The following is a 26,718-nucleotide window of genomic DNA, read 5'->3' as shown; positions in this document are numbered from 1 at the left end:
TTCAGATAGTGACCACAAGTTTGGGGGGCCACGGGCCACCTGCATTCTGACCAACTGGCTATAAATTAAGCGGTTCAGTTTTGAGAATTCACTAGAAAGACTCTAGCTCAGATGGTAAAGAATCTGCCTGCAATGGAGACCTGGGTTCAATCCCTGGGTTGGGAAGACCCCCTGGAGAAGGAAATGGCAGCCCACTCTGGTATTTTTCCTGGGAAATCCCTCTGGGACAGAGGAAGCTGGCAGGCTACAGTCCTTAGGGTCACAGAATTGGACATGAGTAAGTGACTAACACTTTCACTTTCAGAAGGACTCAAAGAACTCAGGGAAGTGCTGTACTTACAATTATAGTTTTACTGTAAAGGAAACACAGGATACATAGGGTGATGTCTGAGAGGTTTCCACACACAACCTCCATGTCCTTGACACACAGAATCATGGCACATCACTCTCTCAGCATACCTACGTGTTCATCCACCAGGAAGCTCACACAAGAATCAGTATCCAGAATTGTCATTGGGGTTTCATTGATTAAATTATTGGCCATGTGGTTGAACTTAATCTCTAACCACCCTTTCCTTTGTGGAGCTTGGGCTGATACCACCTAGCTCAAAGCCCCAACCTTTTGCCCTATGGTTGATTTTTCTGGCATGACCAGCCCCTCTTCTGAGTCATGCTCTTAGTATAAACCCAGAAATGGTCCAAGGACTTATGATGAGTAATAAAGACGCTCCTACCACTCAAGGGAATGCAAGCATTTTGAAGCTGTCCTCAGGAATCTGGGACAAAGAAAAATTCTTCATTATAGCAATCGTTTGTATAGGTCAAGAACCAATAAATGCTTATTAAGTGAACACACAGAAGAATGAATAAAGAAATGAATGAATTTGATGGACTTTCTGAGGGATTGGAGCCAGGCTTTTAAGGTCTTTTCTCAGGTAATGAACTTGGGAGCCTCTGAAACTGCTCCATCCTTAAAGTGTTCGGAATCTACCAGTCCAAATCCTCATGCCTATAGTGGTGGCGCTAGTGGTGAAGAACCCACCTGTCAATGCAGGAGGCATAAGAGACATGAGTTCAATCCCTGGGTTGGGAAGATCCCCTGGGAGAGGGCATGGCAACCCACCCCAGTATTCTTGCCTGGGAGAGTCCATGGACAGAGGAGCCTGGTGGGCTACAGCCAATGGGGTTGCAAAGAGTCTGACACGACTGAGCAACTAACGCTTCCACTTTCATTTTCCCATATCCTAGGCACTGTTCTAGGTGCCGAGGATACAGTGGTGAACAAAGTAGACAAAAATCCCTGCCTTGGGGAGCTTTCATTCTACCTGGGAGAAACAGACAATGAGCACAAAACAATATGATCACCAAGTGGTGATAAATGCTTTGGAAAAAACCAAATTGAATGCTCAGAACCTGTTTGCTGCAGGTTGGGCAGGTGAGGGCTGGACAAGTATCCAACTATGGGGCAAAGCTGATCATTTGTTGTTGCTGCTGCATGCCCTCTGGGTGAGAAGAAAGTCTGTCCCTGAATGCTTAGTGAGTTGGCTTGGCCTTTTGATTCTGCAGTGATTAAATGCCAGGCTATTGGGAATTAGTTTTATTCTAATTCAAGGTTAAATGTAGACAAGACCTCCTTCTTCTCCATGTATCAAAATTCAACTATGGATCTTTCAAGGGTGTCAGCCCCTCTTTGAAGCCTCCTCTGACTTCCTATCACCATCTAACCCCTCCTTTCTTTTCTATCATGGCATTTAATTTATAGCTCTCTTGTATCACATCTCATTCTGTCATATATGGAATTATACACTTATTGGTTCTGTTTTTCCATTAAAATTTGTAATCCTTTGGAGGCAAAGAGGTTCTTTTTCACTCTCTTCTTCACTGTATTCATCATCTTCTCTCTCCATCTCAAGGAGCTTTAGAATGCTTGGTACATAATAACTGTTCAGTTAATTATGGATTGAGAGAAAACATGCTTATAGATTTGCAAATGTATACATTGCTTATCTAGTTTCTGCCAACATATAGATGAATGGAGTTTTCCCTAGTTTCCTTAGAACATTCTTTGTGACTGTTTCTTAGGGAAGTATTCCAAAGTTAAGACTCTGAAAGGGAATAATAGTAGGCAGGGTTTTCCTGATAGCTCAGCAGGTAAGGAATCCACCTGCAATGCAGGAGACACTGGAGATGCAGGTTCAATCCCTGGTCAGGAAGGAGGAAAAATGGCAACAGACTCCAATATTCTTGCCTGAAAAATCCCTCGAGCCAAGGGGCCTGGCAGGCTACAGTCCATGGGGTTGCAAAGAGCTGGACATGACTGATGCACAAAACAGCGGGCAATGGGAACAAAAGCAACATCAATAAAAAAAAAATACTTATTGTTTCTTTCTCATTGTAAGAGAATACACCCCCAGTGGAACAAATTGAAAAAATATAAGTGAGCATAAACAAAAAGATAAAGATCACTTTCACTCATTCAACAGGTATCTATTGAGTTCTTATGACTCTCTAGGTACATGCAAAGCACTGGGAATATAACAGTAAACAACACAGGCCACATCCTGCTTTCAGAATTTCATAGAAAAGAGACATTTAAATAGATGGTTATAATTTGCCCAGTTAATCAATGAACTATCACTTCTATAGTTCTTATACATGAAGATAGTTAATGCTAACAGTTTAGTGTTATTTATTTATTCAAATTATTTTTAAAAGTAACATAGTCATAAAAATGAAAAAAAATTAGATAATACTATAATGCTATTTTTTAATCTGGCTGTTCAACATGATAAATTTTGTGACTTTCTTTAGGTCTTTTAACATTACTCTACAATAACATTTTAAATAGTTGCTAATATTTTGTTTTAACAATGCTCTAAACTTTCATATTGTGATACATGTTATTTCAGTTCAGTTACTCAATTGTGTTTAACTCTTTGCAACCCCGTGGACTGCAGTACACCAGGCTTCCCTGTCATTCACTTTCTCCCAGAGCTTGCTCAAATTGAGTTGGTGATACCATCCAACCATCTCATCCTCTGCTCTCCCCTTCTCCTCCTGCCTTCAATTTATCCCAGTGTCAGGGTCTTTTCCAAGGAGTCAGTTCTTCGCATCAGGTGGCCAAAGTTTTGGAGCTTCAGCTTCAGCATCAGTCCTTCCAATGAATATTAAGAACTGATTTCCTTTAGGATGGACTGGTTGGATCTCCTTGCAGTCCAAGGGACTCTCAAGAGTCTTCTAAGCACCATAGTTCAAAAGCATCAGTTTTTCGGTGCTCAGCTTTCTTTATAGTCCAACTCTCACACCCATACATGACTACTGGAAAAACCATAACTTTGACTAGATGGATCATTGTTGGCAAAGTAATGTATCTGCTTTTTAATATGCTGTCTAGGTTGGCCATAACTTTTCTTCCAAGGAGCAAGCATCTTCTAATTTCATGGCTGCAGTCACCATCTGCAGTGATTTTGGAGCCCAAGAAAAGAAATTCTGTCACTGTTTCCATTGTTTCCCCATTTATTTGCCATGAAGTGATGAGACCAGATGCCATGATCTTAGTTTATTTACTTAGAAACAATTACTAGGATTGGAATTTTTCTATCAAGGAGCATGCAAAACCTTTGCAGCTTTTATTGAGTATGACTCCATTGGCTTCTCACTCCTGTTGATCGCCAGCGTTCACTTTTACTAGCAGTGTGTGAGAGGACTGGGATCAGCATTTTTGTTTTTTTTTTTTTTTTTTTGCACTAAAAAAGAAATAAACCTTGTCTGGGTGTTTTTGTGAGTGTGTGATCATTTCTTGTGCATTGATCTCTAATGAGATAGGCTCCAAAGGATAATGAATGAAATTTGTAATCAGTGTTTGGGCAGAGAAGCACTCGCCAAGGTGAATGTCAGGACTGTTGGATGACTGCAGCCCTTAAACCAAGGGGTGAGTGGATGACTAATAGGCCTTACTCTTCATACTTACATTAATTGACTCTTCAGTTTGGCCATCATCTTGCCACCACTTGGAGAGAGGGCATTTAAGAAATAGCCTGGACCGGGGAGAAGAATGATGGGGAGGGATAGTTAGGGAGGTTAGGACTGACATGTAAACGATGCTGTATTTAAAATGTGTAATCAACCAGGTCCTACCGTATAGCACAGGGAACTCTGCTCAATGTTATGAGGCAGCCTGGATGGGAGAGGGGTCTGGGGGAGAATGGATACATGTACATGCACAGCTGAGACCTTTTGGTGTCTACCTGCAGCTATCATGGTGTTGCTCGTCGGCTACACTTTAACATAAAATAAAAAGTTAAAAAAGAGAGAATAGCCTGGTCAGGAACACAAGGAGAGAGACAGGGCAGAGGGTGCCGGTGTCACTAAGGAGATTGTAAAGGAGAAGTAGGCTGGGTACCCATGAGGAGTGCAGAGAGCAGTGAGTCAGTGAAGAAGGCCTTTTTCCCAATAGGAAATCAAAACTCCAGGCTGGAGGAAACATGCCCACGTGAAACAAAGTGTCCTGTCTTCTGTAAGAGGATCTAGAGCGGGTTGTATCTCCTCTCTTATAGCATCATTGTGGCACTTGGCTTAAAAAGTGCTATGAGATTACTCCTTTATAGCAATATTATAGTCTAGCCTCTAAAGAGATTCTATTTTTCTTTCTAAAATGTGCCAGATTTTTTCACATAAAGGAGAAAGCAACTGGTATCAAACAGGGACCAGGCTTGTGGGTTTTCTCTGAGATGCAAAGGAATGCAGATCAATGCAAAGGAATGCAGATCAATGCAAAGGAATGCAAAACAATGTTGGAGTGCCAATCAGTGGGCATGTCTTACAGTCACATTCTACTGCCACCTATTGCCATGACCTTGGCCAAGTCCCTTCACATCTTACAGCTTGTCTCCTCACTTTTAAACCAAGGGATTTGAGCAAAATGGCTTTGAGGTTTCTTCTGGCTTGAACTGTTCTTTGACACTTTGTCATCTAAACCAAAGCTTGTGTAGGTTGGGATGGAGGCTTAATTCATTTCCCCTGCTTAAATATGGAGAATGATGTGTAATTTCAACAGTGTATGGACTGTCATCTCTCTTATGAGATTCTCTGTGGAGTTATACTAGAAAGAGAGGGTTTGGGGATTTGTAACATAATTTGGTACCTACAAATTTAGTATCCACAATTTCTTCTTTATATTTCAGCCTAGTCTTCATGGTTAGCATCCTGACCCGAATTCATGTTAATAATAATAATAATAGTAACAATAATGGAGGAATCCTTTCCATCTCTCCTTACTTTTTTCCTCCTTCACTCTGCAACTGTTTTTCTTAACTTCTATCTCACCCCATAAAGCAATGAACATTTTCCAATTTATTGAAACAGTTGTTCTGTAGAAGACCAGCATGCTCCAATGAAGTTAGATATATGCAAAAAAGAGTGCTCATGTATAGCATCAGCAGATTGTGAAGCATGAGCTATGGCGAGGAACTGTAGGTGGTTGGGATTCAAGAGAACATTGTAGATCATCGAACACATTTATTAAGAGTGCAAAAACTATAAATCAGATGTTGGTTCATAAGAGAACATACCTTACATTAGTATAGTTACTATGACATGTGTATGTCAGACCAAGGGTGGGGGAAGATGAGGATGATGAAGAGTGTGTAAATGAAGAAGCAGCTGATAAATTGATGTGATTCATCGTTTTCACTTCATAACTAATGATAATTGTGATGCACATAACAACACTGCTGGCTTAAACTACACGGTTTCAGCCTTTCCTAATCTTAATGTATAATGGTTGAACAAAGACGGAAAATTTAGCTCTTACTTTGTTTGCTTACATTTTCCTTGGAAAGCAACAATGGATCTTACTAATGGAATTAAATAATTAGCAGAACTTTATTTTTTACATAATAAATTGTATTCTCAGGTCTGTATATAGTCTTTGAGATAGGAGTTAATTTACTTTACCCTAAATCCATTTCCCATTTGCAGACTAGGTAGCGATGGTAATTCACCCAGAATTGTAGTGATCTTCCGTTTCTCTCCCTCCAATTAGCTGGTTTATCTTGGCAAGTGATTGATAGAAAACCCTGAGAGTCATTGACGTTGGAATTAAGTAAGGATAATTAGTGGTTACATCAGTCTGAAATTCAGTTTCGATATTAACATCACATTGTCGTCTCTCAAGACATCTGATGATTTCAGCTGTCTGGTCAGAGAAAGTGGTGGAATATTTCCATCACTGAACCGACAATTACACGATCGGAAGTTATAAATAATAATCACTTTTGCTAACAATTAGGAGGATATCTATGAGTCTGGCACATCACATATTTTTCTCTTTTTAATTCTGCTGCAATTGATTAATACATTGAATGAGCATGATTTGACTTCTAAAGCTAAGAAAATCAGTATCGTTATATCTTCATCAACCCCACAAAGAAGAGTGTGCTGGTGTGTGTTTGTGTGCGTGCGTGAGCATCCACGCAGAGTTGAGAAGCATGAGGTAGGCAGAGGAATGATTAGGTGGTTGGGCTTCAAAGAGAACATTTGTAGATTCTATCTGGAACACATTTTATTAAAATTGCAACAAACTTTATAAAATCAGATGTGTGGTTCATTAAGAGAACATTACCTTACAATTATGATTAATTAGATTAAACTTATGAAAGTGTGTTATTTGTTCAGACCAAAGGGTGGGGGAAGATGATGGATGATGAAAGAGTGTGATAAATGAAGAAAGCAGCTGAACTAAATTGAATGTGTATTCATCCGTTTTCACTTCATAACTAATGATAAATTGAGCATGTCACATTTAACAATACATGTCTGGGCTTAAACACACGGTTTCAGCTCCTGTTCGCTAATGCTTTGTGATAGGTGGTTGAGACCAAAGACGGGAAATTTTAGCTCTTGTACTTTTGTTTGCTTACATCTTTCCTTGGAAAGCACAATGGATACTTACTAATGGAATTAAAATAATTAGCAGAATTTATTTTTTACGTAATAAAAATTGTATTTCCTCAGGTCATGTAATCATAGTCTTTAAAATTAGGAGATTAATTTTACTTTACCCTAAAATCCATTTTTCCCCCATTTGCAGACTTAGGTAGCAGAGGTAGAATGCACCCAGAATTGTAGAAATTTCTTTCCCCCTTTTCTCTCCCTCCAATGTAGCTGTGTTTATCTTGGCAAGGGATTGGAAGAAACACCCTGAGAAGCTCATTAGACAGTCTGGGAAATTCAAAGGTAAGGAGTAAACATTAAGTAGTTTACATCAGCTTCCTGAAATCTCAGGTTTTCCGATATTTAAAAATCACATTGTAGTCTCTCAAGGACCATCTGAAAGTGTGTGGAAAATATTTCCAGTCACACTGAAAGTCGACAAGTTTACCACACAGAGTCGGGAACGGTTTATAAAAAGAATCCACTTTTGCTAGAAAAGTTTAGGAGGATTATGCTATAGAGTCTGGCACACAAGCAGTATTTTTCTGCTTTTTAATTCTTGCTGAAATTGGATTAAGACAATATGAAATGAGCGATGATTTGATTTCTGAAAGCTTAAAAAAATTTTTTTTTCTAGAACGATTTTGGTAAGATTCATTTTGGGTTGTGGTGAAGGTTTCTAGCCAGTTTTGATTTTTATCTATACCTCACCTATAAGCTCCATCTCAAAATCGATTTAAGCATTCCTTGTTTAATATTTTCCAGAACGATGAGACTTTTAGGGGACTGAGTCTTCTTTAGGCACTTTGCAGAGTATCTCCTACTTGGATGTACATACACGTAGATAAGACTCTTAGACAGGAATTACTTTACTCCTTGTAGCAGGGGAGGTGTTTTGAAAGACAGGAGGTGAGACAAACTGTGGCTATTTAGGAGTTTTGAAGCAAATGGATGGCGGTGGTGTCAGAAGTAGTTATTTACTGTCAGTTACGTGGCTAGAAACAAGATCTAGGGCTGTGGTTCTTAATTGGGGGTGGTGGTGTTGGCAAGTTTGCCTGCAGGGGACATTTGGTAATGTCTGGAGAAATTTTTGGTTGGGAAAAGGTGCGATTAGCATCTAGCGGGTAAAAGACCAGGGATGCTGCTAAACAATCCTAAAATGCACATCACAGCCCTTCATAGAATTCAAAGAATTCTCTGAATTATTAAGTTCAAAATGTCATTAGAGATAAGGTTGAAAAATTCTGATCTAGGGTGAGTTATGAATTTAAGAATGGCAGATTAGTGAACAAGTGAAGATGAAATTTAAGGTGAATTACAAGGCTGACATTATAAAAATAAGTCTAAATTATATTCTTAAAGAGACACAACAAACACATCAACCAATATTATGCCAAATGAACCCTAAACTCAACAACCTGACTATTACACTAGTAACTTTAAGTAGAATATAGTGTAAATTGGGTTAGTCTTGGATCCCAACCAAAGCAATGTAATTTTGAAGTACTAAAATAATTGTGGTCAGTTAAAATCATTTTCATAATATATTCCCTTGGGAGTTTATTCATTAAATTACAGTGAGGTTTTTAGGAGGTGTTATGATCAGTACTTTTCCACAGAGGGGAATTGGAGGGGTAGGCTTTGATCTTATGGTTGAATTGGAAACAGAACTGGAACCATAATTAAGCTTCTCTGAGTGTGTGGCTTGATTCTCCCAGTTAAACCACCTCTCTTTCCCAGGCTGGGAGGCCGTCCCCTCTCCTGTGAGGAGATGATCTCTATTAATGCAAATTGTCTAGGAAAAGAATGTCTTGAAGGTGAAGGAAGGTAGTAGAGCCTTGAGTCATATTAAACTATTCAAAAGAGGAGCTGAGAGGAGAAACTGTCACACTTGTCTGAGTTCTGACATGAAAATACATTGCGGGGATAAGACAATTCATCTGTCAGCCTTCCTGTTGGAAGAATATTTACTCAGCTGTGAGAAGACAGCTTCAGTGAACATCCAAGATAATGAAAGTTTGATAATACTCAATATTCTGGAAATAACCCTGAATCGAGTAGGTTCTTAGTGTCAGGATGCAAGATGATAAAGAAACTTGAGAAGAACTTCCCAAGAAAGAGGAAGTAACAAAATCCATGTCAACAGAGCTTTGTGACTGGGAGGTGAGGGTCCTGTCTTTGTCAGGAGGGAGTCAGAACATGTTTACCTCACATCTTTTCCTGTTTCAACTCTTTAAAAAAGCTGTGGTAACTGTGGTGGTGGAGAAGACTCTTGAGAATATCTTGGACAGCAAGGAGATCAAACCAGTCAATCCTAAAGGAAATCAACCCTGAATATTCAGTGGAAGGACTGATGCTGAAGCTAAAGCTCCAATATTTTGGCCACCTGATTTGAAGAGCCACCTCATTGGAAAAGACCCTGATGCTGGGAAAGATTGAGGGCAGGAGGAGAAGGGGGCAGCAGAAGACAGATGGTTGGATGGCATCACTGGCTCAATGGACATGGGTTTGAGCAAACTCCTGAAGATAGTGAATGACAGGAAGCCTGCTGTACCGCAGTCCATGGGGGTAGCAAAGAGTTGGACATGACTTAGTGACTGAACAACAACAAAATATATTTAACATGAAGCTTACCATTTAAAGCGTACAATTCAGTAGCATTAAGTACATTCACAACGTGTGTAACCATCACCACAGCTATCTTCCAAAATTTTTCATCACCTGAAACAGAGACTCTGTAACCATTAAACAGCGACTCCTAATTCCTTCTCCGTTCAGCCGCTGGTAGCCTCTGTTCTACTCTCTGTTGCTATAAATCTGCCCGTTCTACATACGTTCTATGAGCGGACTCATAGAACATGTGTCCTCTTGTGTCTGCCTACAGTTCACTTTTGCATTTTCAGTGCCCAGTTAATGCCAGACTCAAAAAAGTACCAGGTAAATATATACAGAATAACTGAAACTCTTGAAGGTCAAGAGTAGCAAACAACCATGGGATTTCACCCATTATTGTTATTTTGCTTGGTAATGATAATGGCATGGCCTTCCACTTGAATAGTGCTGGATGTTTCTTCAAAGAGCGTTGACATTTTATCTTGTTTGATTATTTGGGGGAAAATTGCTGCTCTTTTAAGATCGAAAGTGAAAGTGTTAGTCGCTCAGTTGTGTCCACTCTTTGCAACCCTGTGGACTGTGGCCTGTCAGACTCCTCTGTCCATGGAATTCTCCAGGCAAGAATACTGAATGGGTTGCCATGCCCTTCTTCCAGGGGATCTTCCCAACCCAGGTATCAAACTCAGGTTGAAGTCAAGTTCTTCACCATCTGACCCACCAGGGAAACTCATAAGATTAGACTTAAGTAAAATGTGTATCTTCCATCACATTAATATTTTCATTTTTATAGCTTCATTGTATTAGGAGTATTTTAATGTGCTGCTCTTGAGAACAACTCCATGGAATAGGCTGCTCTGGGGACTTAAATGAAACACTTGCTTCATAATCATTTATGGATAAGGTTCATGCCCACCTCTCCTGGGAAAGAAATTGACAGTCTTAGATATGAAGTGCGTCCTTTCAAGTCTCATGGGAAATTAGCAGCAGAGCCAGAATTAGAATTCACAGCCTTCAGGTCCCCAAGGCTCCATGCACTGAGTTGCTCACCAAACACAAATTTCCTCATCCTGTGCATCTATTCCCAGTGATCTCTAATGCCGCCTACAAAGCATGAAGCAAAAGAACCATTCTTCCATGAATTCTCCCACAGGCGCGAACAGTGCAAATTGTTTTCTTTTGGGGTCAAAGCTTTGCCACCTGCCATTTCAGACTCAGTGGAAGGCTGAAATACATCATTTGAGGGGTTATACACTGTATCTCACCCATTACTGACGAGTCCTGGCTTCTCCCTGGGAGACTGGTGCCTTCTTCTGCCTGACCTCACCTTCGAGGTCCTGGTTCTCTCGTTAAGCATCAGGTGACTTTGGGAAATAGGAGGGGACATTTTGCTTCACATATAGGTGCAGTTGAAAGGAAAGGTTGAATAATTAAATCAATGCCCTCTTCATTGCCAACTTTATTTGCCCCTGTTTCTGTGATCCCATTATTTTTTTCTTTTTGTGCAGCCTGTGGTTTGACATAACCTCAGTGCATTTCCCCTCTGATATTGTCTCATAAAACTCTGTCAGTAATATAACTGCCAGACCAGCTTCCCAGGTTATGTGCTTTTTCTCACCGCTGAAGCACACCGGTAGAGAAAGCATTTAAGCTTGACACTGTGACTTTCCTGAGCTAAGTTCCGTCCTTTTATCACAGAAAGGCTTTCAAGTATGCACTACAGTGCACTTACTTTTTTCTTAATATATAACTTCCATCCCACCTTCCTCATCTGCTTGCCAAAGGAGGAAAATAGACTTGTCTGCTTGGAATAATCAAATGAGACTGTGGTAGGAAAAATAGGTCAGGGAATAGTAAGTAGCTAATTTACTGGGGACAAGACATTCATTTCAACTTAGAGTTTTTTTTTTTTTTTTAATTGACAGGCTTGGAAAAAACAAGTTTTAACAGCCACAGTGTTCTATTTCAGTGACAAGATTTGGGCTTTAGTAGGGACACTGATTTGGAGTTGGAGCAGAGAAGCAGGAGAAAGGGTGGAGGTGTTGAGTGAAGCAGTGTTAGCTAGGGCAGGGTGATGTTTCTTCTCATATATAGGTGCAAATCTTTTGTATATACCCTTAGAGTTCAGATGATAGTTTAGGGATCTCATGTTTATTGTCTGGTCCCTCTTGTCTTACTTTGGGTCCTATGATGCAGTTCTGTTCTATCTCCTGGGACTCACACAAAAGCATCCTGCATTGACTACACCCCCCCCACAGTGTTAGTCATTCAGTTGTGTCCGACTATATGTGACCCCATGGACTGTAGCCCACCAGGCTCCTCTGTCCATGGTATTCTCCAGGCAAGAGTCCTGGGGTGAAATATCCCTCCCAAGCCCCTGAAAATTTTAACTTAGGGTTGTTTCTTTAGTCAAGCCTCTTTTAATCTTCTCTACTACTATTTTCTTATTTTTGGAGCAGAGAAAGTTTTATTGCAGGGCTAGCAAAGAGACGGGTGGCTCATGCCCTAAAAAGCCCCAAGTTCCCTGAAAGGTTTTTGGCAAAGCATTTTTATTTTTTTAAACCTTTTATTTTGTATGGGGGTATAGCTGATTAACAATGTTGTGATATTTTCAAGTGGACAGACAGCAAAGGGACTGAGCCACTCATACACATGTATCCATTCTATTTTCTGCTACTACTTTAACTAGGCTCTCACTGAGTCTCTTTGAACATTAGTGGTTTCCAAATAAGGCTCATCTTCAGAATTAGCGGGAGAGCAACACATACACACACGTGTACACATGCACACATTACACCACAAACATATATATAGACCCTCCAAATCCACCCTTGTTGATTTTGACTCATTTGGGTGAGGCTTAAGAATCCATATTTAAAAATATTCCTCCAGGACTGTCTAATGGTTATATCTGGAAATGTCTTTCTTAGGCTGTTTTGATCATTTGTCATTAATTAGACATCTAGCCAATAATGTGTCCTTAGCCCAGTCTATCATCCTCCAGGGTTGTCATCCTAAAAATGGTTGTGTTGCTGAAATTTGACTTCTGTACATCAGTGCTGGATTAAATCTCAGAGACAGAGTTTTTGGTGAAGTAGAAAAGAATAGCTTTATTGCTTTGCATGCAAAGTGGGCCACAGTGGGCTAATGCCCTCAAGGCTGTGTGTTCCACCCTGGAGGTGTGTAGTGAGGAGTCATATAGTGTTCAAGGGGTAGGGCATGATCAGCTCATGGACATTCTTCTGATTGGTTGGTGGTGAGGTAGCATCACCAACATTCTGGTTCCAACCAGACTGAGGACTACATGCTGTGGGCAGCGTACACTTAACTTCTTCCACATGGTGGGGATTTCAGTATCTGCAGAACAGCTCAAAGGATATGGCTCAGAACATTATCTAGAGTCCTTGAGGAAGAACTAAATGTCCTTGACTTTGTTCAGTAGTGGGAGTATTATTATTTTGTTTTTCTTGACTATTTTCCTTTCTGTTTTCATTTTCTCACTTCTCTGATTAAATTTATTTTTTGTTCAAAGTTTTGCTACAGCAAAAGGCAGGCAGGGGACATGGATGGGTCTATTCTGGGAAGGTCTGATAGGGTCCTGCTTGGTTTTCATCAAATCATAGTACTCCACACAGCTATCTAAAAGTAAATTTCCCTTCTCTATTACTCCAAGGATAGAATTCAGACTTGTTGAATTAGTAGGTTGGGACCTCTCCAAAGCTATTCCTGCTCATTTTCCCAGCTTCCTTTCCTGTTACTCTCATTATGGACTTCTCCACATTAAACTTCTCACTGGCCCTGGGACTTCTGTACATTTGAATTCAAATCCCTCACAAATTCCTTTGATTGGAATGTTCTGCTTGTTCCTTCTTCACCTTGAGGCCAGACTTTCCCCAAAGAGCACCTCCTGCATGAAGCCTTCCTTGACTGAGGCAGACACTGTTAATTGCTCTGTGATTCTGAAACACCTTGTTCATGCAACTAAAACAGCATTCAACAAATAGCCTGTATTAGATTGCAGGCTGTTGGAGATCAAGGACTATTTTAATATCCTTTGCATCCAAACCTAGTGTAGTGTCTGGAAATTAATACTTGAGAATTATGTATGAAATGAGTGAATGAACTATCTAGCACCTCATTTACGGTGTGATAATTAAGAGCCTGCATGCCAGCCCCAGGTTAACTGGGTTTGGTTCTTGACTCTGCTGCTTATTAGCTGGGTGACTTTAGCCAAATAACTCTCTGTGCCTCAATTTCCTAATTTAGCATGGTATTAGCTATTATTGTTAGAGTTGTAATTATTATTATTTTTCAATGTTAGAGAAGGATTAACAGGATATTCTCAGAGGGAATTGGTGGAAATAATAGGCTACAAGGTCTCCTTTGTGACCTTGGGCATGTCACATGACTGCTATATAAAATGAAAATTTAAAACCCTGTTTGCCCTTCAGATATGTAGCACAAAGCAGAAATAACAACTGTTACCACTTATTGAGCACTTCTCATGTGCCAGGAGCTTTCTAAGCACTTATACCTATTATTTCATTCAATTCTCCTAATATCTGCATGAGGCAGATATCTCCTATTTACTGACCAGGAAATTGAGTCACTTGCCCATGGTCACAAAGCTAGGATGCCACAGGGCCGAAACTTGGACCTGGGCCTGTGTAGCTCCAAAATTGTGCAGAGAACTATTGTGCATAACCACACCCCAAACAAAATAACAGTGCCCATGAGAGTGTACTGTTACACGGTATGAAATAATTGATCATACTACTTTTGCTTATGTTTGGCTTGAATGTCACACATGGAGACAGGGAGAGCTTTCATTTGGACATGCTTTGGCAGAGGAAAGAAGACAACAGTACTGCAGGAAGCCTTGGAGGGTGGGAGTCCAGAGTGGGGCAGCAGATGTAGTGGGGAGATGGAAATATGTATGAAGGAGCCAAGTCTTGTGTACCACATTTTAGGGAGTGGTTAGCGCTGACCTTCACTTAGACACTAGCTGGGAAATAGAAGCCTTCATTCAAGATGCCTTATCTTCAGGGCATAAGGCAAAGGAGCATCTCTGTCTCTGTCTTCCTATTGATCTGTCCTGGATAGTTGGAAGTAAAGAGGCAAGCGCTGGCCTCAGTGACTTAAAACGTGGGCATCTCAATAATGAGATGTTGCCTCTCCAGATTTGGGAAAGTGGTCCTCTGTGTGGATCTGGAATAAACTTCCACCTGTTCAATTTCTAGACAGATGCTGACAGAGAGGATTTGGGGAGACAAATGGCATCTACTCTTTAATTTCTAGAGACTGTGTTTGGAGCCACTGGTGGCCAGCCCTCAGGTTGGGTCTCAAAGTGAAAGTAGTTCAGTCGTGTCCGATTCTTTGCGACCCCATGGACTATACAGTCCATGGAATTCTCCAGGCCAGAATACTGGAGTGGGTAGCTGTTCCCTTCTCCAGGGGATCTTCCCAACCCAGGGATTGAACCCAGGTCTCCCACATTGCAGGCAGATTCTTTACCAGCTGAGCCAGCAGGGAAGCTGGGTCTGCAAGACACCAAAACCAAACATTGGTTCACAGTGTCTCTCTAGGGCTGGGCAACTGGCTGATTGACTAAATGGGAACCTGTCACAGTGTGGCTTTGGTGCTGTGTGGTAGAACAGAAAAATGAAAATGAGATGATCTCCCCGTGTCTAATGGAGAAAAGAAAAAATATGGTGTAATAGGGAGCATCGCAGACAGGAGGTCAGGAGGTCAGACTTATAGGTTGTGTGGCCCTGAGCAGAGAGAGCCTCTCTCTGGATCTCTTAGCAAGAAACGTAACATTTTATTGTTATGTTTAATGATATTTAGGTCAGATAATTTGTTAGTGGTTTTTTTTTTTTTCCTTTAAAGGTAGTGTCAGGATATATTGAGGGTTTTCTTTTTTTCCCCTTGAATTTCTAATTATGTATGCATTGGTACAGAGGCCCTGAGAGTATTTTTTTTTAATTCTTATTTTTTTCAAAGCAATTTTAGTTTACAGCAAAGTTAAGAGGAGGGTACAGAGATTTTCCGTATACTCACTTCGCCACTGCCTAACATGTGCAGCTTCCCCCATTACCAACATCCCCGACCAGAGTGGTACTTTTGTTACAAGTGGGGGAACTACGTTGACATGTCATTATCACTCTGAGTCCATAGTTCACATGAGGGTTCACTTTGGCTGTTGTACAGTCCCTGAGTCTGGACAAACGTATCCATCTTTATGGTCTCCTACTGAGGGGTTTCACTGGCTTGAAAATCCCCCATATTCCACCTGCTCATTCCTTCCCCTCAACTCCTTTCAACCACTGATCTTTTTACTGTCTCCATAGTTTTGCCTTTTCCAGAATGTCGTATAATTGAAATCATACAGTATGTAGCCTTTTCAGACTGGCTTCCTGAAAGTGTTTTTAAAGAACACCCTATTACAGATGCGAACAGCATCCGCGCTCCCCTTGCTTTCCACGGGGACACAGAAAAGGAGACTTTCATTTCAGTTGTTCATGGTCTCCGACCCCCACGGTGACATTCTCTGCTGCTGGGAATTCCTGGCGTGCCCCCCCGAGCTGCGCCCTCCCACCCTCCCCTCCCCCTGTAAAAGCCCCCACCTCTCTCTCCTGACCTCTGCTTTGGGAAACCTAGTTTATTGGTTTTCCCCTTTCTCTTCTGAGTTTTTAATCCGTCTGCCTTCATCAGTTTCTTCCTATGTGTGTTTCAAAATGTTCTTAGTTTTTTTTTTTTTTTTAAATGGAGTCTTTTTAAGTAAAAAGTACTTGCTTTGCAGTTAATTTCTGCCCTCACTTTCAGCGTAGATATCACTACTGTCACAACCCGTCCCTTGATCCTGCAAACCAAGGTCAAGTGCTTCTCCTCTATGTATTGCCGCATTCACAGAAGGAATCTCACGATAGTGTAATTTTGTGTTGTTCGCCTTCCCCACTAGGCTGGGAGCACAGGGATTTTATCTTTTTAGTTACTCTTTGGTGTACTTCCAACCCCCAGAAGAAATCATGACACATAGAAGAACTTTTAAATAATTTGTGAATGCATTAACGAATGGATTAAGCAAGGAGGAAGTGATATGACTTCTCTAATAATGCTCACATGTTTTGCCCTGTGATACTTTCCTATCCTGCTCCCTCCTCCACCTCCAAAAGGAATTCTATTTGCATGTTCGATCTGATTGGTTTGACTGGGAAAATATAATGGTGAGTGCTTTAATTAAGCAATATCAAGTGGGACAGGATGGTACTGTTAACATTTTATTTTTTTTTGGAAAGGGCAACATTCATTGTAGGCTGCAAACATCTTTTTATAAAAATTAATCAATTTTGATAAAAATTCAGAAATGAGATTTAGATCAAGTAACTGTCCACAAGTCTGGTGCCTTATCTAAAACCTTTTGAAACAGAAATCAGACCAATTTCACAGGTGATTTTGTTAGATTTTTTTTTTTTTTCCTGGTGTTTTTTACTTGTGGTTCAGTGAGGACCTTGACAGTGATTGTTTACTTGGAGACATTTGATACTTCTCAGTAGCACTATATAGAGAAATACTATATAGAAAGTGAGGGATTTCTAGTGAGAAAATCATGTAAGAGATTTTAATAATGGCATCAAACTGCTGGAGGCCCATTATTTTGTACTTGGCCTCTGATTAAGGATATTGATGAGAGAGAGTAAATTCTCATTATGGCAATGTTGACAAGGATGTTTGCAATGGAGTTAACTTTCATCAAAAATTTGCAGTGTGCCTGTTCAAAGCTTTCTACATATATTTACTCACTTAATCACACCACATTTTGAGATAGGTACTATTATTATACTAATTTTACAGATAATGAACTGAGGTGGAAATGAGGTGGGATGACTTCTCACATAGAAGGTAAGTGGCATAGTCAAGATCCAGAGTCTTGCTTATAAACACTACATTTTGTTTCCTTTCAGTATGGAATGGGGCCGAAGACAGATTACAGATTTAATATGTAAAGTGCCTCCATCCCACAGGTAGATTTTAAAGTTTGATTTTGGAGTTTAACAAACTATAAGGAAAATAGTAAATTTAAGTGATAAAAGGGCTACCCCGGCGACTCAGATGGTCAAGAACCAGCCTGCACTGCGGGAGACCTGGGTTTGACCCCTGGGTCAGGAAGACCCCCTGGAGGAGGGCATGCCAACCCACTCCAGTATTCTTGCCTGGAGAATCCCATGGGCAGATGAGCCCGGTGGGCTACAGTCCATGGGGTTGCAAGGAGTCAGACGCGACAGCACAGTGATAAAAGACATTTAAGGTATGTCACATTAAACTTCTGTTTTTCCAGACTGGATACATTTTGAGTATCTGAGGTATTACTGTATTCTAGACAACTGAGCGTCGTCATCTTTGGGCAGTTTATTTTTTGAAAACTTTATTTTGAGATAATTGTAGATCCACAGGAAGTTGCACAGAAATGTATAAGGAGGTCCTGTGTCCTTGACACCAGGCATCTCCCAATGTTCCTGTCTTACATGAGACATTATCATACAATGTTAAAACTAGGAAACTGACATTGTACAAGTCCATTGTCACCAGTTACACCCATGCTCATTGTGTGTATCTGTGTGTAACTATGCAGTGACCACCATTATAATTAGCTGCTTTACTAACACTGAAGTGTCCCATCTGCTGCCCCTTCATAGACAGCTCCCCATCCCCAATCCCAGACAACCGCTAATCTGCTCTTTGTTTTATAATTATGTTATTTCACAGATGTCATAAGAATGGAATTATATCCTATGTAATGTTTAGTTTCCCTCTTCAGCATAAGTTCTTGGAGATGCATCTATGTTGTTGCATCTATCAGTAGTCTGTTCCTTTTTTCCTGTGGAGCAGTATATTCCACAGTATGTATCAAAGGGCATTTGTCTGTTTCCAATTTTTGGCCATTATGAATAAGACCACTGTGAACAGTTGTGTACAGGATTTTGTGTAAATATAAGTTTTCTTTCCTTTGGAATACATGCCAAAAAAAGCAGTTGTTGGTTTATACAGTAATTGCATGGTTACTGTTTTTGAGAAATTGTCAACCTGCCTTCTAGAGTAGCTGTACTGTTTTGTGTTCCCATCAGTAATGTATGAGTGACCCAATTTCTTGGCATCCTTGCCATCAATTGGTGTTATTGCTATTTTTAATTTTAGGCATTCTGATAAATGTGTAGTGATGTGTTTTTATAGTTTTAATTTGCATTTCCTTGATTGCAAGCTATATTAAACATCTTTTCATGTGCTTATTTGCCACCTTATAACCTCAATGAAATGTAATTTTTGTGTCTTTTGCCCACTTTTATTATTTATTTATTTACTTTTTAATAAAAAATATAACTTTGTATTTATTCACCAGTTGTTATGTACAACCATTTTCTTTGGTTATAAGTCTCTATGTTGGCATTCCAAATTACCATTCTTCATAAACTATACAGATTATGTATGTCTGATTTTGCCCACTTTTAATTGAATTGCTTGAATATTTTACTGTTCAGTTTTGTTGGTTCTTTACTTTGGATTCTAGGCCTCTGCTAGATGCGTGTTTTGCAAACATTTTCTCCCAGTCTATACCTTGACTTTTCATTCTACCACACAAGTTTTAACAAAGCAGAAGTTTTACATTTTCAAGAGGTCAAATTCACCATTTTTTCCCCCTTTAAGAGGTGATTCTGATATCAAGTCTAAGGACTCTTTGTTTACTCCTAGGTACTGAAGATTTTCTATGCTTTTCTTTTCTAGAAACTTTATAGTTTATGTTTCACATTTTAGTCTTTGTCCTACTTGAGTTAATCACTGTAGAAGGTGTGAGGTTTAGGTCATGTTTCCTTATTTTATTTTTTTGCCTATGGATATTCAACTGGTCTAGCACCATTTGTTGAAAAGATTATTTCTCCTCCATTCAACTGATTTTGCTCATTTGTCAAAAAAAAAAAAAAAAAAAAAACTCGGTATATCTGTGTGGGTCTGTTTCTGGGTTTGTGTTTTGGTCCATTGCTCCCTTGTCTACCCCGCTACCAATATTATGTGGTCTTGATTATTGCAGTTACACAGTAAGTTTTAATACTGAGAAAAATGATTCCTCCCACTTTATTCTTTTTAAAAATTATTTTGGCTGTTCTTTCTCTCGCCATATAAATTTTAGCAGAAGCGTGTTGATGTCTACAAAAGTCCTTGCTGAGGTTTTTGTAGGAATTTCATTATATCTATGGATTCATTTTAAGGATTAACATCTTTAGTATGTTGTGTCTTCAAATCCAGGAATACAGTTATTCTTCCACGTATTTTAGATCTTTGCTTTCTTTCATAAGAAGTTTATGATTTTCATCATATAGATACTGCTTTTCTTTAGAAAATTTGTAAATGGTTCTGAGTTTCAGGTTTCAGCTACACTTTGTTGTCAGTACACAGGGATGCAGTTGATTTTTGTGTCAATAATACATCCCTTGACCTCAATGAAATCATTTATTAGTTCTAGGAGTTATTCTTGTAGATTCTTTCAGATTTTCTACATAGACAATTATGTGCTGAATTTTGTTAAATATTTTTTCTCTGTCAATAGATATACTCATGCAATTTTTCCTCTTTAGCCTGTTGATATGGTAGATTTCCCTGATTTATTTTTGGATATTGAATCAGCCTGCATGCCTGGAATAAATCCTACTTGTTCATTGTGTATTATTTTTTGATATATTGTTGGATTTAATTTACGATTGGCTCTCTACATCCTCAGGCTCTGCATCTGCAGATACAACCAGCCACTGGTCAAACATATTTAAAAAAATTCCAGAAAGTTCCAAAAAGCAAACTTTGATTTGGCTACTTGATGGCAACTATTTTCATAGCATTTACACTGTATTAAGTATTATGAGTAAAGATTTAAAGCATATCGGAGGGTGTGTGTGGATTGTATGCAAACTCTGTATCATTTTATGTAAGGAACTTGAACACCCCAGGAGATTGGTATCTGGGATGGTGTTCTAGAATCAGTCCCCTATAAATGCCGAGGGGCACCGGCTGCTGTTGTTCTGTCGCTAAGTCATGTCCGACTCTCTGCAACCCCGTGGACGGCAACACGCCACGCTCCTCTGTCCTGCACTGTGTCCCGGAGTTTGCTCCTAAAACACAGTGATAATTGTTCGTTGTAATCGTCCTGGGCCATAACAAAATCCTGAAGTCTGTCAGTGTTTCGTGAAAAGGAATTTAGTCTCGTTCAGCATAGTTTCAGTGACACTAAGTGCCCCCTTGGTCTGACTCTTGCAGTACAAGCAATATATAATGCAGGTCCGGTGGCAGTGGTTTTCAAATTGCACTCCGTAAGGGAACGTGGAAGTGGGAGAGAGGAGTCAGCAACTAAGATTCCCAATCTTTTTCTCTTTTTTTAATCCTAGGATCTGCCTTTTACTAATTTTAAAAAATCAAGTGTCTACTTTGAATTAAGGCCTATGTGGAGAGGAAAAAAAAAAACTGCTAAAAGAGGGTGCTCAGGGATCAAGATTTTTTAATGAGGAGAGAAAACTTAGAAATGAAACAGGGAATATCACAGTCAGTCCTGCCACTGTCAAGAAGATACTATTAATAGTACCTTTAAAGCCATTACAATTACTATGGACCGCTTTATTCTCACAAATTTGACATTTGGAAAGATATGGGCCAAGCTAGTTTCTAGGTTTTATACTCTTTGTGGTCTGGACCTTGTAGCAAAAAATTATGCTTTATTGCACCTAAATTTTCTAGTTAAAGAAAATTGTTCAAAATTTATAAACAAGGCAAAGAATGGTCAAGGCAAAGAATATCCTTTTAATGTCTTAGTGGACTATTTTTTGCAGATCTTCTCAGTAACTTATTTAACCATCTAGGGCAGGGGTTGGCAAACTTTTCCTTAAAGGATCAGATAGTAAATATTTTAGACTTGCCGTCCATGTAATCTCTGTTACAGCTACTCAACTCTGCGGTCATAGCCTGAGAGCAGCCATAGAAAATGTTTAAATGAATGGACGTGGCTGTGTTCCAAAAGAGCTTTATACCTTGTTTTATTGTGCCTCACTTTATTATGCTTTGCAGACACTGCATTTTTACAGATTGAAGCTTTGTGGCAACCCCGTGTTATGCAAGTCTATCAGCACCATTTTTCCAACAGCATTTGCTCTCTATTCCTATAATATTTCAAATTCTCATAATATTTTAACCTTTTCCATTATTATTATATTTGCTCTGGTGCTCTGTCTTCAGTGATGTTAGTATTGCCAAAAGGTTACGACTTGCTGAAGGGTCAAATGATGGCTAGCACTTTTTTTTTAGCAATAAAGTATTTTTAGATTAATGTATGCACGTTGCTTTTAAGACATAATGCTATCATATATCAGTATAGTGTTAACGTAAGTTTTGTGTGCACTGGGAAACCAAAAAAATTCATGAATTTTGTATTATTGAGATATTCACGTTATTGCAATGTTCTGGAACAAAACCATCAACATCTCAGAGGTTTGCCCTGAGATGTTTATAAAACCAGGTGGCCAGCCTGCAGGCCATAGTTATGTCAACCTTCCAAAAGGAGGTTGTCCTTTTTCACTCATTATTTGCTATGATTCAAAGCCCAGAGTGAAATTAAGGTTAGCCTCTGAATTTTTTTCCTAGTAGAAAGGTGAATGATTTACATCCTAAATTTATGCTTTTATTGTCCTGCAGGATATCTAATCTATGTATCTAATGTATGTATCTAATGTATGTATCTAATCTAATGTATCTAATCTAAAAATGTTATTCTAACATTCTCTTTCACATGGTTTCACATGGGATTTTCCAGGCAAGAATAATAGGGTGGGTTGCTATTTCCTACTCCAGGGGGTCTTCACGATCCAGGGATCAAACCCCAGGTCTCCTGCATTGCAGGCGGATTCTTTACCTTCTGAGCAACCAGGGAAGCCTTTCACATGGTTATAGACATAGATAGTCAGCTCCCCCGGTGCTCCTAGATCAGGCTCTCCATCCTGCTGGTGCCCTCATCAATGAGTGAGACAAGTCACTGACTTGTTTTTATGAGAATTAAAAAAACTTTCTGAAAAGAATTCTTTCACATCTCATATACAAGGTTCATCCTATTATGATTTTTCTCTTCCCCCGTAAGGTGACATTCAACAGAGATTTAATAATTTTTATAAGCATTTGGTAAATATTGGAGATGTTTTTCAAGATGGGAAGTTACTGCAGGGTATGTGGATTCTTATCTGTTTCTTTTCCTCTGTCTCTCCCTCTTCCTTCCATTTGTCTTTCTCATTTCCTCCTTTTTGGAACACTGACCTTTTCTTTCCTCTCTTAAATTCTCTCTTTTGTATGGAGTAGTTCAATTGAATGAAGGCCTTTAAACTAAAATGATCTTTCCTCTTAACAGAGCTGTGAAGTTAATTATTTTTTTTCTCTTGCTGTATTAAGAAATTGTTTTTTGAAGAAAACTCTTGGTTGATTTACATGTTTTTCATTTGCCTCTTTCGCAATAGAAGTGTTTCAACAAACAAGTATTTGGGAGAAGAACACAGCATTATCTGCTAATGTAATTATTCCAGCCGTAGTTGAAATTGGTTTTTTTCCATCTCCGAAAGTTATTGTCTTCTTTTCTAAAATTTTCTTCAGTATTTTGTTGCTGGTTTCTATACCAGTTATACAATGATTCATTCAATCCCTTTTTCTTGTCGATGGTCTAGCCTGTAAGATTTACATTTATCATATTAACTTAGTGAAAAGAAGGAACATTCACCATATCTCGAATTCAGCTCAGCATGCACATGCATGACTATTCAGAAGCATGCCGACTCTGCTTTAGTGAGTGTGTTTCTTCAGATACAGGTGCACGTGTTTTTCGTGCTCAGTTGCTAGTTGTGTCTGTCACTCACGACCCTGTGGGCTGTAGCCCGCCAGGGGGTTTCCAGGCCAGGATGCTGGAGTGGGTTGTCATGGCCTCTTCCAAGTTGTCTCTTGCTCTCCTGCATCGGCAGGTGGATTCTTTATCTGCCAAATACCAGGTCTTTTTTTTTTTTTTAATTCTTCAAGTTTTAATGACAGTTCTTGAAAGAAAAAATTATTCCAGGAATAAGTAATTTCTAGAGTGGTATTTTTATGCTTTAAGAAATTTGAAAGTCCCTTAGTTGTGCCTGCTTGCATGAATACCAACTGTCTAGTGAAAACTCAAGTGTAATATTCTATATTAAGGAAAAGACTTTAAAAAGGATAGAGTCTTAGTTGATATATTTATTTAGTTCAACAAGAGTTTCTTGGGCACCTACAGTACTAAATACTGTAGGTATTTAGTAAATACTAAATGTAAATACTAAACATTAGCATCAGGGTTGGAAGTCAAAGCTGAATCAAGGACATCATGTTGGTAGCTAGAAATTTATGAAAGGTATCCAGATACTGATTTGTTTCATGAGATTATTCTATTTGGATTATTTCCAATATTATGATACCTTAGTTTTGTTCAATCTGTGTTTCTCTGAGATTCTTTCCAGTGCTTTTGGTGATAGTGGGGATATAAAAAACAAAACAAATAAAAAACAAAAGCAAAAATACATTGATCCAGATGTTAACTCTAGTCATCCTGTTTATGAGATTTAAATAAAATATAGACTTCCCAATACTCTGCAAGAAGCTCAGCACTTGGTCATGATTTTAGCAAGTTCCTTTAAGTTTATAGGTTTCACTCCATTGATTGTTTCCTTTGCTGTGAATCAGTTTTCTAGTTTTATACATGCTCACTTGTCTATTTTTGCTTTTGTTGCTAGTGCTTTTGGGGTGAGATCCAAAATACTGCTCAAGCCAAACTCAAGAAACATTTTCCCTACACTGTCTTCCAGTAGTTTGACTAATTCAGGTCTTATGTTCAAGTCTTTAATCCATTTTGAGTTGATTTTTATCTGTGACTTGAGATAAGAATACAATTTCATTCTTCTGCATCTAGGTATCTAGTTTTTCCACCATGTATTGAACACTTATTCCTCCTTTTGTGTTTTTTGTACCCTTGTTGAAGATCAAAATGTATCTCTGGGTGTGGATTTATTTCTGAACTCTCCCTTCTGTTCTACCAGTTTGTGCCATGGTCTGAATGTTGGTGTCCCCCGCTAAATCCATATGTTGAAATCCTAACACGCAAAGATGATGATATTAGGTGATAACATCTTTGGGAGGTGCTAAAGTCATCACAGTGGAGCCCTCATCATGGAATCAGTGTTTTATTAAAGAGGCTCCATGGGGATCCCTAGCCCCTTTTACCATGTGAGGACACAATGAGAAGGTACTAGCCCTGAACAGGGAAGAGAGACTTCACCATAAAAATATTTGAATTTCTCTTAAAATGTTTTGCATTATTTCAGGGGCTCATGACATGCCTTTATTTCTTTTAAGAAAAACAGAGAACTATTTTAATATACAATATTAACATATAAATATTGTATGAATATTGTTGCACTTTAAAAGGAAATTTAGCCTCTGTGGTGGAAGAAAGAGACTGAGAGATGAATAGGGGTTCCTGGTCTGGGGGGCATGAAAGATAGGATAATTCTTCACAGTTAAGAGGAGAGGAACCAACACAGCCACAAACTATAACTTATAAAAGGCAAAAGTACCTCGGGCCTACTCTGGTCCTGCTTAGAAATACAATAACTACAACTGCCTTTTAACCTGCAAAAATAATCACTGTCTTAATTTTTTTTATTGGGATATAGTTGCTTTAGGGCTTCCATATTGGCTCAGCAGTAAAGAAGCCAGAGGACATGCAGGTTCGATCCCTGGGTCAGGAAGAGCCCCTGGAGAAGGAAAGGGCAACCCACTCCTGGAAAATCCCACGGACAGTGGAGCCTGGCAGGCTACAATCTATGGGGTTGCAAGTGTCTGACATGACTTAGCAACTGAATCACCACCGCGGCAGTTGCCTTACAATGTTTGTTAGTTTCTGTTGTACGAGGAAGTGAATCACTACATGTGTACACATATCCCCTGCGCCTTGGATCTCCCTTCCACACCCCCCTCCCCACCGCACTCTGCTCATCGAGGCCATCACAGAGCACTGGGCTGAGGGCCTTGAACTCCCGTGTTACGCAGTCGCTTCCCACCAGCAATTTTACACGGAGGAGAGTACATATGTCAGTCCTAACCTCCCAATTCACCCCACCCTCCCCTTCACCCACTGGGTCCGTATGTCCAGTCTAATAGGTCTCTATTCCTGCCCTGAAAATAGGCTCATCTCTTCCATTTGTGTAGATTCCACATATATGCATTAATATGTGATACTTGTTTTTCTTTTTCTGACTTACTTTGCTCTGTGTGACAGAGTTTAGGTCCATCCACGTTTCCACAAATGACACAATTTTGTTCCTTTTAGCTGAGTAATATGCCTATTGTTTATAAGTAACACATCTTTTTATCCATTCATCTGTCAATGGACATTTTTATTTTAATTGCTTATTACATTCCTTTACAATTTTATCGCTCCAGTGTGCATCCATAAATACTAGTTTTACCTTGTTTTTAAACATTTGTGATTTAAAGTTATTTTCTTCTATAGGTCATTATTTCATTCCATTCTTTGCTTTAAGATCTGTCGAAGAACCTGAGTCCTGTGACCTGTAGTTTTCCACAGTTTGGCCCTTGCAGATTGCATCTCAAGAGGCAGTTTAGTTTTCTTTTGTCCTCTATATTTTCTGCAAATGGTCAGTGAATTCAGAGGCTCTGTCATACTCAAGTTCAATCCTGTTAGCGATGTTCTGTATGTGGTATTGTGTTCCTTCATCAGGAGGCACATCCCATCAGGTCTTCCTTTTGGTAATTTTAGAAGCTACTGGTGCTCAATTCTACCAATTCTTATGTTAATATTTCTCTCATTAATTTGGTTTTCTGCAGCTTATTATCCATAGATTCCTCGGGAAGGACTCGGGGACACACTGTTCTCTGAGTTCCTGATGTTGACATTTTGTTTGTTCCTTTTTATACTTGGAAAGCAGTTTTCCTGGATATAAAATTTCTGTTTTACGTGTTTTTTCCCTCAAGTATTGTGGTAGTTAATTTCAGTGTTGATTTAGCTGGGCCACAGTGCCCATATTGCCAAACACTGTTCTGGATGATTTACATTCAGTGGACTTTGAGTAA

The sequence above is a fragment of the Odocoileus virginianus genome, chromosome 29 (genome assembly GCF_023699985.2).
Source record: "Odocoileus virginianus isolate 20LAN1187 ecotype Illinois chromosome 29, Ovbor_1.2, whole genome shotgun sequence".
In the NCBI taxonomy this organism is placed as follows: Eukaryota; Metazoa; Chordata; class Mammalia; order Artiodactyla; family Cervidae; genus Odocoileus; species Odocoileus virginianus.
This window is presented reverse-complemented; position numbering follows the sequence as displayed.